General features: G+C 37.9%; 1 pseudogene; it reads left to right on the forward strand.

The window, feature by feature from the left end:
- LOC101649762 overlaps window positions 1-17,085 on the forward strand; it is a 52,681-nt pseudogene extending 35,596 nt beyond the window's left edge.
- Window positions 17,086-17,340: the final 255 nt, after the last annotated feature.

Genomic DNA, 17,340 nt, shown 5'->3' on the forward strand with positions numbered 1-17,340 from the left:
ATGCAACCACCTTTCCCCATGTTCATCAAGGCTATGCCCAGGCAAGTCTCCAAGGGACAGCCTGCCTTTCTCTAGACCAGTGGTTCTCAACCTTCCTAATGCCACGGCCCTTAATACAGTTCCTTATGTTGTGGTGACCCCCAAACCATAAAATTATCTTTGTTGCTACTTCATAAGTGTAATTTTGCTACTGTTATGAATTGGGCGACCCCCGTGAAAGGGTTGTTTGACCCCCAAAGGGGTCATGACCCACAGGTTGAGAACTGCTGTTCTAGCTCTTCCAACATGTTTTGCCTGAGGGAAAAGCTACTCACGTTGCCAGTCAGAAAGCATTCAGTGGAGGCTGAATCCACATGGCACCACAAAAATGGAAAAAGGACTTCCACTATAAACCACAGACTTCTACTAATGTATTGCTCAGTATTTAAGCTCTAATACAGTTTGAACTGCTGATCAGTCCAATGCTCACCTGAGAATGCCAATAGGGCATCCCACAGGTTGTATGAAAATTATATTTATTGCCCCTTAATGGTTTCTTAGGTACCTTAGTAGATCAATATAGACCTATTGCTGTTGAGTAGATCCCAACTCATGGTGACCTTGTATGTTACAAAATAGGATTTTCTTTTTGTAATCTGTAATCTGTATAGAAGCAAATCGCCAGGCCTTTTTTTCTGTGATATCAGAAGATGTGTTAAAACCACCAACCATTCATTTAGTTGCTGAGAGCAAATCATTTGTCTCTCTTTTTTCCCCCACTCTTAGGTAGTTATTTATCATTTTTAAAAATCACATACTTCATCAAGATATTTGTTGAGCAAACCCTTTTACCATCAGACGGAGATTATTTTAAACTTGATTATGGTGGATCAAATCATGGTATAATATGGTACTTGATCAGGTGACTTTCCTCTTCACCCATCCTGAATTTTCCGTAGACTCAAATTTCTTTTCCGGCTTTTGAAATATTGTTAGTCGTCTTTTCTTTTTTTACTCTTTGTATTTATATTATTATTTTCTTCATTTGGTTTCATTTTGTTTTTGTTTTTTATTGTTTCTGTTAGGGTCCCCAACTTATGAAGCACAGAAGGAGTGGATATTTAGAAACAATAAGGTTTATCGGGATGAGGGTGAGGGGAATTGGGGAGCAATCAATGAATGCTGGGGGGGTTAGGGATCACTGGAACTGATTGTGATGATGTAGCTACAACTTTTTAAAAAAGCGATTTAACTATGGAAATGTATACTATATGAATGCTATATCAAGGAAACTACTAAAAAATAAATCCCATAGGTCTTGCAGTAGCTCCTGGTTTATTCCCCCTCTCTTATTTGAATAATTTTTCTAGTTCTTGCTTTCTTTTATTTTGGGGAGAGACTGTTATGTGGCATAATTTTTATGGTCTTGTGATTCATGAAAATATTTTTATTATGCTGTCACATTTTAGTCATAGTTTTATTGAAATGTAATACCAGGTTTTAATTTTATTTATTTCAAAATATTGCAAATATTTTCCCATTTTTATCTTGAAAGGATTTTAGTTGAGACTTCTCAAAAAAGTAAGCCAATACCTCTATTGAAATTGTCTGAATAAGGATGGTAATGCAAATTTAAGGGACCATTAGTTCCATGAGCACTGGATAGTCACCAATAGGACATTTTTAATTTGTTCTAATTTCACTTGTTGCTACTTTTCTGCAAATTAAACTGGATCTTGCTATCTAACTAGATCTCTTTTAACCAAAATGTTTAACAGATACTACCAGCCAGAGAAACTTTGGCACTCATGATCCACTTAACTGGTTACTACCTAAATTAAAGTCCTGGTTTCACTCTCTCATCTACCCACATATCCTTCTTAAGTTTATCCTGGGAAGTATAAGGACATAGAGGGTTACACATGAAGCAGCTAACTGCAAGGGCAGCAGTTGGAACAAGAGGAGAAACTGGCATGGCTGATCTAATATTGCATTTGATGTAGCTTCAGCCAGATTTGACTAAGACAGCTAGGTCCTAAATGTTGGGTGAATTTTCCACATGTAATAACTTGTTTGCTCCATGTCAAGTTTAAACCCTTGCCCCTGTTGTTATTGTTCATTCAGAAAATTCACTGTCGTCGATTTGATTTCGGCTCATGGAGTCCCTGCAGGATTTAATAGAACTGCTCCTGTAGGTTTCCAAGACTGTAACTCTTTAGAGGGAACAGAAAGATTCATAGTTCTCCCATGGAATCATGACCCTATGTATACCAGAAGGAAATACTGCCTAGTCTTTTAGTGTTTTCTCTGTACCTTACCACAGCTGCCCCTCTACCTAAACACAATCACACATTTTCTGCCTCAGCCTTCCCCTGATAAAAACATTGGACATAGTTTGTTAAGTTTCCAGACCTCCTACTTGCAGAGTTTATTGGCCCCCTTTCCACCCTCTTTCCACACACATGGTCTCTGCTTATCAAAACCCTGCTCACATCCAATCTTACTTCTTCGGAGAGATTTCAAACATCATACATCATATTCAAAACTTCAGTCATATCAAGCAGTTTTGTACAATTTCTACCACAATCAGTTTCAAAATATTTTCTTCTTCTTGTATTTCTTGATATCTTCTCTCCATTACCCACCCACCTCCTCTGCTGTAACGCACCCCCTCCCTGACCCAGGAACCCATATTCTAGTTATTGTCTCTATAGATTCATCCATCCTGGATTTCATATACCAAAAGACATAGAAAAATACAAAACAGAGGGTCAAGTGGGCTACCACCAACAATAAAATACAACAGAGATGAACCCAAAATTGTAAAACAAAAATAGAAAATATTAAAATCCAGATCAAGCTCAAACTGTATCAAAAGGAAGATAAAATGTGAAGGGTTTAACCATCAAAGTCAGGTTCATCATTTCAATCTACTGTAATCATCTCTACAACACTTTCTGTATGATAACCAAGTTATTCCCATACCTCAATCATTGTCAGAGGGAAATCACTGGTAGCTTATTCCATGTGCAGATCCTGCAAATGTATTTTGGGCTTCCACTGTCATCAATAGCCTTCTGTAAACCAGAATTTCACAATTGAAGCTCTGATACAGTTCTGTCCTTCAGATTTGGTTTATATCATTACAATTGTTGGATCATGGATAACACACAACCGTTTTTGATGTGATTTTGACTTTAGTTTTCAGTACCTACTTATTGCAATGAGCCATCCATTTGTTTCCAACTCACAGTGACCTTATGCAAAATAAAATGAAACAGTACTCAGTCCTGTGCCATCTTCATAATCATTATCATCTTTGAGACGATTGTTGCTGCCATTATGTCAATCCATCTCCTGACAGTCTTCCTCTTTTTCCCTGACTCTCCGCTTTAACAAGCATAGTGTTCTTTTCCAGGGACTGGTCTCTTATAATAACAAGTCCAAAGTACATGAGAAAAATTCTCACCTTCCTCACTTCTAAGGATATATGCATTTCAATACATATTTCATCTTCTAAGGTTGCATGTATTTCAAGAGAGATTTGTTTGATCTTCTGGCAGTCTACAGTATTTTCAATATTCTTTGCAAACACCAGGATTCAAATGCATCAACTCCTCATCAATAGTTCTCCTGAATAAGGACTGTCTTTACCAACTTTCTGATTCACAATTTTGTTTCTACACTAGATATTTTGAGAATCTGTAAAGACCGGTTTTGATTCTAATCATATATTTAGTCTCTAACAGTATGTTTAGTAACATAGCAAGCATTTCAAAAAAATCTATATTCAATTTATTTCTTTGTCCATCTTTTATTCAGTTCTAAAGACAAACATATGATGGTTATTTCCTGAGTTACTTCAAACCCCAAAGTGTAGTCAATTCCCATTATCTTGGAATATAAATGCAAATGGTGAGCTGTATGTAGTTGTGGTTTTTCTCCAAGAAAGTGAGAATGGTTTATTTAATCCACGTGGCATATTGAGAAACAGAAGTTGGGTTATGAATAAATATTCCTCATATTTCATTCATACTATTCAAAGTAAAAATCAAAACAAACTAATATAATTCTGCTTTGCACTCCAAATGAGATTTTCAAAGAAACCTATGAAAATAGAACTTAATTCTAAAGAAATAGTCCATATTGATAAATAGGAGCACAAAATTATACTCACTGACATGAATTTAAAAATTGTATTAGCTCGCTTTTGTTTTTTCCCCACTTCTGGGTTTTTCCTTTGCAAATTTTCTATGTGCTACTGATAATGAACTCAGACATCAATACAACTACAACTTTCCAGGAAGATAGTCATCATGTAACAAGACAGAAATCAATGTTGGTTAGTCATACACGAGTTCTTTATTTCTTTATGTAATTAGTGTGAAGGAACCTTGATTTCATTAGGCATACTATTATGAGAAAAAGAGATAATTATAATCTCATGGGCAAGAAAAACAACAAAGATGTAAACTTTGATTACTCCTCTTATTAAACTGACAAGCTTTGGGGTTTTGAGAAAGTAATCATTTCTCTGTTTTAAAAAAGAACTACAGCTCTGAAATTAAGTAGCTCTGAAGATTCTTATATGTGTATTGTATATTTGTGTACATATGTTTTCATATCTCTGGGATAAATATAAAACATTGAATTGGTTGATCATAGTGTAGGTATACACTTAAACTTATGACAAACTTCAGTATTGATTTTCAAATTGGCTTACCATTTTAAATTCTAAACAAGTATAGGTGACCATTCAGATTGCTCTAAATCCTTGCCAATATGAGGAGGCTTCAAAAATTTGAAGGAAAATATTTTAATTCCATTTTTCCATGAACTATATGAAGCCCTGACATTTTTGGTGGTAGTCTCATTTTCTTCTCAACTTTAGCTATTACAAAGATACTTTGTACTTCTGTTAGGAGTTACAGTCTTGTAAACACACAGAGGCAGTTCTACCCTGTCCTATAGGGTCACAAAGGGTTGGTTGGAATTGACTCAATGGCAATGAGTTTGGTTTGGGTTTTGAGAATGCATGTGTCCTGGTGGAACTGTCTGTAAATATCAGACTGCTACCCACATGGTGAGTAATTCAAATCCACTAATTGCTTCGTGGGAAAGAGATGAGACTATCTGCTCTCATAAAAATGGACAGAGACAGAAAACCTATATAGGATTGCTATGAGTCAGAATGACAAAGTGGAAGTAAGTGGGGTTTTTTGGTAGTGTGTTGTATTAGAGATTAAATTCTGAGCACTAGGTTTACAGAAGGCTATGGATAATAGTGAAAGCCCCAAATCAAGTTGCAAGATCCCCACATGGATTAAGCCTCCACAGAATTCCTTCTGACCATTAACCAGCCCGATGAATTGTCTTGCCCTCAGGCAGAAGGCATTAGAAAGTAAATTACTCCCACTACCCTAACCAGCCCAGAGAGGGGCAACCTCACTTATTGGCTTGCTTGGGTGTGCCCTGCTGGAAATTGGGGTACTAAGTCTTTCTCTGACTGTCATGGACAATTAGCCTTGGACCAATCTTGCAAGTTCATCTGCAAACATATGTGTCTCAATCATGGTACCATTCTCATTTCTGTAGTCCAGCCTGCAACTGTAAGGGATTGATCTGACATCAATCTCACTTCCATGACAATTTCATTTGTCTTTCCACATCTTATTTAAACCATCAATTCTTTGTAAACATACGGATACCATTATGATCTCGTACTAATACTTTCCCTCATCGTATGAGCTGTTTTTGTCTTTGTCTTGCTCTTGTCCTGTTTAAGACTTAACAAATGTTCCCCTTAAAATATATTTGAGGTTTGGGGTCTCTTTTATACCTTAAAAGAGTGTAGAATAAAATTGTATTGCATAGTGATGGTCGAGAAATGCGGGTTTTTTTCTTTCTTTTTAAAAAAAATTAATTTATTTTTAAAATCAATTTACTGGGGCTCATACAATTCATCACAATACATTGATCAATTGTGTGAAGCACATCTATACATTTGTTGCCCTCATTATTCCCCAAATTCGCTTTCCTCTTGGGTTCCAGGAATCAGATCATTTTCCTTTTTTCCCCTCCCCCTCCTTTCTTCCTCCCCTCTCCCCCATGCACCCTTGATAATTTATAAATTATTATTGTATCTTATATTACACTGCCCAGCGTCTCCCTTCACTCACCCCTCTGCTGCCCATCCCCTAGAGGAGGAGGTTATATGTAGCTCCCTGTGATCAATTCCCCCTTTCTACACCCCTTTTCCCTCCTGGTATCGCCACTGTCACCCCTGGTCCTGAGAGGTTCATCTGTCCTAGATTCCCTGCGTTTCCAATTCCCTTCTGTAGCACTGTGCATCATCTGGTCTAACCAGGTCTGCAAGGCAGAATTGGGGTCCTGGTAGTTGGGGGGAGGAAGCGTTTAAGAACTAGAGGAAGGTTGTGGGTTTCATTATTGCTATACTGAACCCTAAGTGACTCATCTCCCCACTACCCCTCTGCAAGGTATGTCCAGTTGTCTAGAGATGCGTTTTTTTACCAAACATTGTAGTTTGAAGATAACTATACATTTGGGACATTAAAGAAATGTAGACCAGCACACCCCCTTTTATCCCAGTTGTCTTGGGGATTGGACACCCAATTTTGCAAAATCGAACAATAAAGGCCTCTCACTAAAAAGAAGTAGATGTACTTTTACAGATAAAATTCAAGAACAAGTAAACAACAACAAAATAAAATATTTAAAATATGATATAAAGTAAAAACAACCTGGAAAACATAAATATTCTTTCATAATTGCCTTGACAACATTCTTTTAGAGTTTTCTCTCAATTCAGCTCTTGCTATGACTTTAAGCTGGAGCTTAGTTTATTTCTATGTGATATTATTCCTGACTAGAAGAAGAGTGGCTGGAGATATTTTTAAAGTATGGTGCTAGCAAAGGATATTGACAGTACAATGGACTGCCAAAAGCACAGCCAGATCTGTCTTGGGAGAAGTACAGCCAGAATCCCCTTTAGAGGCAAGGATGGTCATACTTTGTCTCATGTAGTTTGCACATGTTATCAGAAGAGAACAGTCCCTGGAGAAGGACATCATGTTTTGTAAGGTTGAGGGACACCAATAAATAGGAAAGTTCTGGACAAGATAGACTGACACAGCGGCTGCAACAATGGGCTCAAGCATAAGAACCATTGTGAAGATGGCACAGGATTGTGCATTGTTTTCTTCTTTGTCCATAAGGTCGCTATGAGTTGAAATAGGCTTGACAGCACATAACATAATTACTAAATTAAGTTCTCAATTATTTTAAGCAAGTTTTCAATGAATTTGATTAGAATCAAATAATTTTAAGTGATGCTAAATTTTAATGATAATTTAAAGTTATGATTAATTTAACATTTAGTTTCATATTTTTATAATATAATTTTCTTCACAATTAGTCAGAGAACCTTCACATGACCAAATTAGCTAGGGAAAATACTTTATGGGAGTATAGTTGAAAACATTTTTAAAAGCATGATGACATGCAATCATGGAGTTGCGTTCTCCAGGGAAGTCACCAACACTCTAATTCTTAATTTCAAATTATTTTATTTTAATTATTTCTTCAAAGATCTTTATTAAAAATATTGGCAGTCATAATCTTATTATCATCAAAAGTTTATTTACGGTTATTTTACAGTTAAATATGAAACAAGAATATGGAGTTGTCACACAAAATGTCCGAAATATATATTTTATACTGCATCAGTATAAATGAAACATTGAGGATAGAAATGGTGGTAATTTTTCTTTTATTTAGTCTAGTCTTCATAGCTAGAGTTGTATGCCATGTTTTTAGGGCCTTGAAACAAAACAATGTTCCTATAAAATGTAGAATTGAAAACACAGACCAGAAACTATTCATGGACCAATTTTGGTTTAATAAAAGATAAATGTTTCCATAGTTGATATCCAAAATTATAATTGAGTAACTTATTATGATTGAGTTCTCCGCATCCATCCTTAAGTTGTTCATGCACAATTTATGTCTCTCTAAAATTTGTAGAGAGCTTTAGTAGAAAAAAAAATCAGGCATTAAAATTACTCAAAATGCTCATGGGTTTGATGGGCAATCTTTCCTTTACTAATAATTTCCTTAATTTATAAAACCACTTTATTATGACAAGCTGACAAATGAATGATAGAGGACTTGAATTAGATAGGGATCTGCACTAGATAATTCAAACTCAAGAACACCAAACACATTGCCATTGAGTCAATGCCAACTTACTGCCACCCTATAGGACAGGGAAGAACTGCCCTGAGAGAGTGATTGTCCTGGGCTGTAACTGGTTATGGGAATAGAAAGCCTCTTCGTTCTCCCAAGAATTAGCTGGTGGCTTTGAACTGCTGACCTTTTGGATAACAGTATCAAGTTTAACCACTATGCCACCAGGGCAGTACTCTTATAATTAGCAGGCAGGTTTAGTACTATGGTCAAGGTTCATGTAAAGCAATTTAGCCACATTGTAACTCGTTTTATGAAGTACTGAAACTAAAATAACAAATTTACCTAGTGATTATTTGTTACTAGTTTTACTACCTCTTCGGATTTTAGAACCTAGGCCTTGGGAATTAAACCTTTTTTAGTGCAGTTATTTAACAAAAGATGAAGTATGGAAAGTTCTTGGGGTCAATGTCAATGTGCCCCACACATTTTTGAGTTAAACTATGAATTGGTGTAATGAATTTGTATTGTACAAGAATTGGCTCCTAATTTAAACCCTCATAGATCCAGTTCCCCAGAGTTAATTAGCAAGGAATAATATTGCTATTTTCTTTCTTCTTTCAATTAACTTTTATGATAATTTCAAGCCAACAAAATGATACATTTGAAAACTAAATTATCAATCTATAATATGAGTAATCTTATGTTAGTCACTTTGCCCCCAATGACAACATGTTAAGATTTTTTTCAATTGGGTTACAGTAAGCAAGAGTTTCAACTGATGAACTCTAGATGTAGAATTGACATTATTTTCATCTCAATGAATTTAAAGAATATTAATAACTTGAAGAAGGAGACTTGGTAGAGCAGGGCTTAAGCTTTGGGCTGCCAACTCAAAGCTCAGCAGTTGGGACCCAGGAGTCACTCTGCTGGAGGAACATTAAGGTTTCTGCTCCATGGTAGAACTATGTGTCAATCTGCTTGTGTAAAGACTATATAGTCTTGGTAATCTGGCATTGGACTGTTCTACTCTGTCCCATAGGGTTGCTATGATTCAGAATTGATAGCAATGAGTTTGATTTGGTTTTTGTATGTAAAATGTAAATATCTATTATGTTCTTTGAAACAGTATAGGAGTTAGGCTTTAGTTTTCATTAATAATTTAACAATTTACAATGAAATAGCAGATATAGAGTAAATGCAGTCTGAAAACGATTGAAAAGGAAGCCTGGTGGTGTAGTGGGTTACAAGTTGGGCTGCTAACCTCAAGGTCAGTAGTTGGAACCTACCATCTTGAGGTTTTCTGCCCCCATAAAGATTTATAGACTCAGAAACCAAGAGGCACTTATACCCTCTCCTATAAGGTTTCTTTGTTTCAGAATCAATTTGATGGCAGTGAGTTTGGGGTTGAGAGTGTTTATAGCTATTGCAAAGCTCAAAGTTCCTACAATTTTATTGTAAGTATAAACAATTTCTTTGCCATATACTTGGCATAAATTTATGAAGCCATTTCTCTTTTGTTTACAAAGTAGAGTATTTCTTCATATTACTTTCATAGCTACTTTCTGATTGGCTAGTTTCTTTTAAGGCCTTGCTAATGGTGAAGGAAAATCGCATATCCTGTGAAGTGTGGAATGAACAAAATCCAAGGTCCAGAGAGAGTAAAATGCTTGTTGATGTTTTTGTTTTGCTTTAATTCCATGGTAGTATTTAATATGTTTGAATGGAATGCACTCCAGATATCACACTAGAGAAATAAAGAATGGCATGTTTATTTTTGTCTTCAAAAACTTTCAAGGCTATGAATTACTTGCATTATTTATTAACGATGCAGATTGCATGCAGGCAGACATCTCTATTAAAAAAATTACATCTAGTAGAATCATTATACTGCTACAAGCTTCAGGGAGTTCTTTTCAGTGACCCAAACTGGTTAAGTTTTCACAAATGGAATACCAGGGCCTCATTAACCTCTTATTATAAACATAAGAATTTGCCTTCCTTTGAAGAGTCAGTCTACTAAAATTTTCTTTCTTAATTGCTTTTGATATGCCAGTCAGTAGAGAGGAAAATAGAGAAAATATGATTAAGTTTGTTCTTACACAAATAAGTGACAAATGTTTATGGAATATGTGATTCCACTAGACTGAAGAATTAGCTATTTTTGACCCAAACACTGAGGTTTCCTATTCAATCTATGATTATTCTAGATTAAATAGGAGGTCTAAGGACAGAATACCACTAATAATTTACCATAAATGAATGCTCAGGAAGACTTCTGAAGGAAAAGGGAGAATTTTCCAGCAGGTCAGTTTTTAAGACTTTATATATGTATTTGACATCGGTTTGCTGGTCATTCTTAAAAATTCTAATTCAAATTATTTTCATAGAAATAACACAGTTTTTCTTACATGTATGGAAAATTGTGAGAAAATATGTATTTTATTCTAATGAAAGCACCATACCCAAGAATAAGGATATTTTAGTCTATCTTCAAATTCAGAGCTACCTGTGGATTAACTGCGATTTTTAATTAAGACATCAAGCCTATTTTGGTTCAGTATCTTTACAAAAATTGATAAAGGATAATACAAATAATATCCTTATAAGGAGACCATCACAGAAGGTGGTTATAAAGGGAGGCTAAAGTATGAGGATTCGAATTACATTAGGATCTTAAGTTAATATTACTCTTCAAAATTCACTGGCAATTCACATCTCTGCTGACTCATTTCTCCATCTTTGACACCTGTCACCCATTCAGGTGATGTTTTTTCTCTAACTGACCCTAATCCCTCAAGTTCAGTCTTTACAAAACAATGCCCTGCACAGCTCTGTTCTGTAATCCCACCCTCAAGGTTAGGGGCTTCATAAGTCAGGACGCTGTCCCTCTAAACAACTACCAAATAGGTAGGAGCCAGTTTCTGCTGACCTTCACTGCCCCTGGTGGGCCATTATAATGAGGCATCATACTAAACAGAAAGAGATCTACTCATTTGCCTTTGAGTTCATCCCAACTCACAGTGATCCTGTAGGACAGAGTAGAACTTCCCCATAAAGGTGCCTGGCTAAAAATCTTGAAACACTAGAAGTAGTTTGTCAGTATTTCACCTGCAGAGGAACTGGTAGATTTGAACTATCAATCTTTTGATTGGAAGCTGAAAACTTTCACTATTGCATCACCTGGGCTCCTTTTACACACTAACTTTTAAAATATAACCACAGATATATTTGCATGAAGAGATGCTCAGGTGAGGTCTTGGAGTAGTTTTAAACACAATGCTCCATGTCCCTATGCATCATCAATCTGGGTTCAAGAGGAATCTAAATTCCAGTTCTTTCAGAATAGTTATTGAAGTCTCAATGTATATTCATTACCAGGGCTTTAATGCGTAGCTAATGATGGATTGAGTCACTAGATATACATGACAAGTTTTTCCTGAAGTTATTTCCTCAGATGTAATCCTTAGGCTTCCACCTAATTTTTTTCATGGTCAGATGTTGACTGATTTTTGAAGGAAAATGACCTGTTGCCCTCAAGTCAAATCCAATTTATAATGACCCTAAAAAATAGTGTGGTAGCTACATAAGCTGTTGTAAATTTGGGACTTGAGATGATTACGAGTGAAGGGGTAGAGTGTAGTCTGTCAATCAGATCATCGCCAAGGAGGCCTCTGTGTGGACATGGTCTTCTCCTGAGGATTCTGGGAAATCCTGTGTTTTCTCCTAGGAGGCAGGAGACACTCGGCTCACTCCCTTGGAGACTCTCTACTGACAAGGCTGATTTCCTGCAAGACATCCCTGAGGAGAAGCCACATGAAGCTACCCTGAGGCAGTCTGAGTTTCAGAGCTGAAGGAACCACAAGGAGACCCCTGCTAGTGCTGAGATGCTTACGCCACTGGATCCACAAGACTTTCCACCCACTAACCTGTGATCCTCCTGCATTTGGCTTCAGAGCATGTTTTTCATGAGTCTGAAGAGGACTTTATAGATTGGTATCAGACATACGGGCTAATATTGGACTTATGGACTTGATCTGGATGGGGCTGGTATGTTCTCTCAATATTCAATTGCTTTTGTATTGAAACCTCTTTCTTATGCACATATGTCTATGAATTTGTTTCTCTAGTCAGCTCAGACTAACACAGACATAGTACACCATATAAGATTTCCAAGACTGTAATCTTTATGGAAGTTTACCATATCTTTCTGCCATAGAACAGCTTGCAGATTTAAACCACAGACTTTTCAGTTAGCAGCTGAGTGCTTAACCAACATACCATCAAGGTTACTTTAAAAAAAAAACAAGGACACCTTGAATTGCTGGGGAATTCAAAGAACTATTTTCAAAAACTAGAGCCTAAATACCAATTTTAGGGTTTGTCAAACATAAACTCCTTCAAATACATATAAATTACAGTAGAACCCCAGACCTCGATGCTAATTTATTCTAGAAAGAGCATTGAGATGTGATGCAATCAAGTCCTGAATCAAATTATCCCTTAAAAAATAACTGAAAAAGGATTAATCCATTCTCAGCCACCAAGTTATTACCCTACCCTTCCCTTTTCATACAAAGCATTACACAGAAATTTCAAGATAAATAAGCTCAAAGTTAAATAAGATAATTTAAATGAAAAACAGAACTTTAAAAAAGTTTTTAACAACTACAGTATGGCCCATACCTTGAGATGGATGAGGATCTGGATCTGTGGACACTGATGTGGAGAGGAGGGACGGAGAGAGAGTCATTGGAAGGGGAACCCCCTTCTATAAAAACAACTGGTAGCTGCTTTTCAGGAGTTTTTCCCCCCTTCTTTTGTCTTATTTTTCACTAGGACCTGGCTGGCTTTCTCTAAAAGAAAATCTGTCTAATGTAGTCTGCTGTTGGCATTTCCTTAACTGTTTTCTGAAAGGTTTTACTAAATTATCATCAATGATATCAATAACACGGTTAACCAGTTCCTTATCATTATGATTCTTTTAAAAAACTCTTAAGACCCATGCTTTTTTATCTAAAAATAGTACAAAAAGCCACAAAAACTAAGAACATTATAGCCAAACGCTTGAAACACAGCCGTAAAAGTTTTAAACAACACTTACTAACAATGCCAACTGCCACTGAGTGACCGAGACATGAGCTGCATTTGTTTACAAAAATCACGTGCATCGGGTTTATTCGAGCTCTAATGCAAAATTTTGTTGACATTTTGCATCAAAATCTGATTATGTCCGGTTCTGATACAGTCGACTACTGGGGCTGAACTGTAATTGCTTTAAAAGCAAATCATTGAGAACTCTATCATTCGCTAGTGATGAAAAACCCAAATTGAAATGTATTAAGACAGTGACCAATTTATTAATTCACTGGCCTGAAAATTCTGAAATATTACTGACTTTAGGAACAACTGAACTAGAATGATATCATCAGATCTTATTCTCACAGTCTCTCTCTTCAGAATCTATTTTTCCCTGTGATAACTCTTGGATTATTGTATGCATCTTGGATTCTTTCCTTCATCCTGGCGACAATATGCTTGTAACAGTACAAATCTAATATCTTATCCCATCAGAAACCTAAGCAGAAAAAGGAAGCCTTTTTGTAATATTTTTTCTTCAAATTTAATGTTATTGAGAGAAATAAGCTCATGTACTCATCAAAGAGTTAATTGCCATACTCATAGTTGCATAATGCATGGATTTACCATATCAGGACATCTATTATAAGGCAGTGTAGAGTCAATGGAGACATGGTAAAATAAGTTGTGCATATTTGGTGATTCAATCCATCACAGGCTATGATAAAAATTGGATTATATACCCAGAGTAAAAATAATGGATAAGAAAAGTAATAGCCATCTACTACAGGCAGGTAGAGGAAGAAACTGTCCAGTTAGGGATGAAGGGTTTCAGAAAATCCATATTCCAGGACATATGTAAAATAAGACACATAATGTTTCTATTGTTAGGTGCTATTGAGTCAGAAAAGAAGCTTTCCTCCTTCCTGCACCATCCACACAATCTTTGCTAAGTTTGAACCCTTTTTTACAGTCAATGTGTCAATCCATCTTATTAAAGAGACTTTTTTGGATCCTCTCTCTACTTTAGAAGCATGATGTCTTTCTTCAGAGATTGGTCCTTTATGAGAACATATATAAAATACTTGAGACAAAGTTACCCTGCTCACTTCTAAAGTGCTTTCTGACTGTACTTCTTCCAAACAAAATGTGTTAGTTCTTTTGGAAGGCCATGGTATATTCCCGCGGTTCTCAACCTGTGGGTCACAACTCCTTTGGGGTTCGAACGACCCTTTCACAGGGTTGCCAGATTCATTACAGTTGCCAAATTACAGTTATGAAGTAATAAGGAAAATAATTTTATGGTTGGGGGGTCACCACCCCATGAGAAACTGTACTAAAGGGTTGCAGCATTAGGAAGGTTGAGAACCTCTGTAATGTTCTTTGCCAACAGTATAACTCAAAGGCATAGGTTCTTCTTTGGTATTCCTTATTTACTGTTCAGCTTTCCATGCATATGAAGTAATTGAAAATACAATGGCTTCGTTTAGATGCACTTTCGTCCTCAAAGTGACACTTTTGCATTTCAACTCTTTAAAAAGTTATTTTGCAGATTTGGCCAGTGCAGTATGTCATTTGATTGCCTGACTTGCACAGCCTTACTGAAGGCTGTCATCTTTGATCATCATCAGTAGGTACTCCACGTGCGTGCTTTTCACTTTCAGTAAGCAAGACTGTGTCAACTGTATATTGTAGCTTGTTAGTGACTCTTTCATTTTGATGTTGCATTCTTCTTTATATGCTTCAGCTGCTTGGATTGTTCGCCTGGCATACAGATTGGCTAAGTATTGTGAAAGAATACAGCCTGAATACACACTTTTCTTGACTTTAAACTAAGCAATATCTCTTTACAGGGAAGATGTGGGTGACTGGCCAGGGAAGAAAGTGAGTTAACTCTTTCTGCGCCAGTGCAAGGCTTTGTGAAGGATGTCCATGAAGACTGTTACAATTTTCTTTGAAAACAAGTGGCAAATTGAAAGACAAATTATTTGGGGGGATGTCCAGCTACCAGCAGACTACACTAAAGACATCACGGAATGGGATGAGGTAGAGGTTTATTCTCGAGCCAAGGGACAGGAACTTTGTGGCTGGTGGCTGGCTTGGACACAGCTGATAAAAGGAGATTTCTATGTCATTGAATATGCTGGCAGCAGTGCTACTTACTATGAAATTGTCACCCTGGAGCGACCTTGGCCAGTCAATCCCAACCCCCTTGCAACCAAAGGCAGCTTCTTCAAGGTCACCATGGCTGTTCCTGAGGATCTCAGAGAGGCCTGCTTCAAGGAAAACATCCATAAGAGTTCAAAACAGATTTGAGAGCTAGCTGCATCTTTCTCAACTTCACAAATAGCAAGCTGTTTATTCTGCCAATCCCTTTGAAGTGGGAATCTCTGTTGGGGAACTTGAATTTTTGAGAACTAAGCACCAAATTGCTACTTATGTCTCCTAATGAAGAAGTTACCAAACACCTAGAGACAAGTAAGAAATTGGCAGCAGCATCCTAGGAGGAGTTCACAGTGCGAGAGGATCTGATGGGACTGGAAATTGGGACTTACACTGCTAACATCCAGGAGGTCTGAAAATTACCTGGGGTGACCACCATTGAGATGGATGAAGAGACCTGTGGTTTCCACCTCTATGGGAAGATTCTTGAGGCATGCCGGCAGGCCTGAAGTTACCTTGAGTTTTCTGAGAACTTGGTGCCAGTACCCAGGAATCTTGTTGTCAAAGGCACTGGAAGGAACGGGAAAGTGATCCAGGAGATTGTGGACAAATCTGCTGTGGTGAGGGTCTGAGTGCAAGGAGAAAATGACAAGAAGAAACCAAGGGAGGAGGGAATGATTCCCTGCATATTTGTTGGCACCCGAGGGAATATCAGCAATTCTCAGTCTCTGCTGGAATGTCACCTTTCCTACCTGCAGTAGCTGGAGCAGCTCTGTTTGGAGAGGCTGCAAAGTCTGGGTTTTCACCCTCCTGGGAGTGGGTAGGCAGCAGCGGCAGTGAGAAGGCTGGCTATACCATTTCCTGGTCCTTTCACACCTCTTGAACCTACGGGGTCAGTTATGGGAGCGAGGGCCGTTGCCGGAGGACAGGCAGGCCTGCCTATGGCCTGAGTTCAGACCCATCCACAACTTCCGGGGCAGAGTCAAAGGAGAGAGGAGCCCAACCGAGCCAGGCCTGGCAACAGAAATCCCCCAACCTCCAGGGAGGAGAGCCAAAGGTGGCTGATTGGGGGTCGAGATCAGGGACCTCCATCTCTGTGCCCCCCTTTCCCTTGCCCCTGCCTCTGCCCCTGGTCCCTCACTTCAAGATATAACTCTTCATCCATTAGCTCAGGACTCAAGGATCCTGACAATAACCAACCCCTACAGCCTGTTGGAAACACCGGAACTTGAGCCCCCAGGTGATTATGACCTTGGGGAACCATCCCCAGCAAGTCCCAGGCCTTCCTTGCCATTCCAGGAGCTACCGCACTGACAAAGACCGGACTGTCATGGAGTTTGATGAGGCCAGTACGACAGAGAATGACCTAGATGATTAAAGACCCCAGCTTTGAAACTGGAGCCGCCTCAGTCAGACCATAGTAATCGGACTGATGGTTTTGTCTGTGGAGATAGGCCAGTCAGTGACTATGGCTGACTATATCTCACGTGCAGTCACAGAACAGCCAGCCACCAGCCCTGGAACAAACTAAAACCCTCAGAGGACTCTTTCTTAGGACAGGAGGGTGACTTTGTTAGCCAGCTTCCTAAAGACTCCTCTGAAAATGGGATGCTCTCTGCCCTCCTGGAGTTGGGTAGTTTGGTGAGTGGGGTTTCATAAAACCACCAGTTCACATCCCTCCTGTCTCCATCTCACTTGCCACCTATGTTAGTCTGGGTTGACCAGAGAAACAAATTCATAGACACTCATATGTGTATAAGAAATAGCTTTATATATGAGAGCAATTGAATAATGAGAAAATATCCCAGCCGAGTCCAGATCAAGTCCATGTTAAGTCCAGATCAAGTCTGATATTAGGCCATTTGTCCGATAAATTCCTCTCCAGACTCAAGAAACACATGCAATGATGCCAAA

The sequence above is a fragment of the Echinops telfairi genome, unplaced genomic scaffold (assembly GCF_000313985.2).
Source record: "Echinops telfairi isolate 266 unplaced genomic scaffold, ASM31398v2 ScPeMD7_7436;HRSCAF=8474, whole genome shotgun sequence".
NCBI lineage: Eukaryota > Metazoa > Chordata > Mammalia > Afrosoricida > Tenrecidae > Echinops > Echinops telfairi.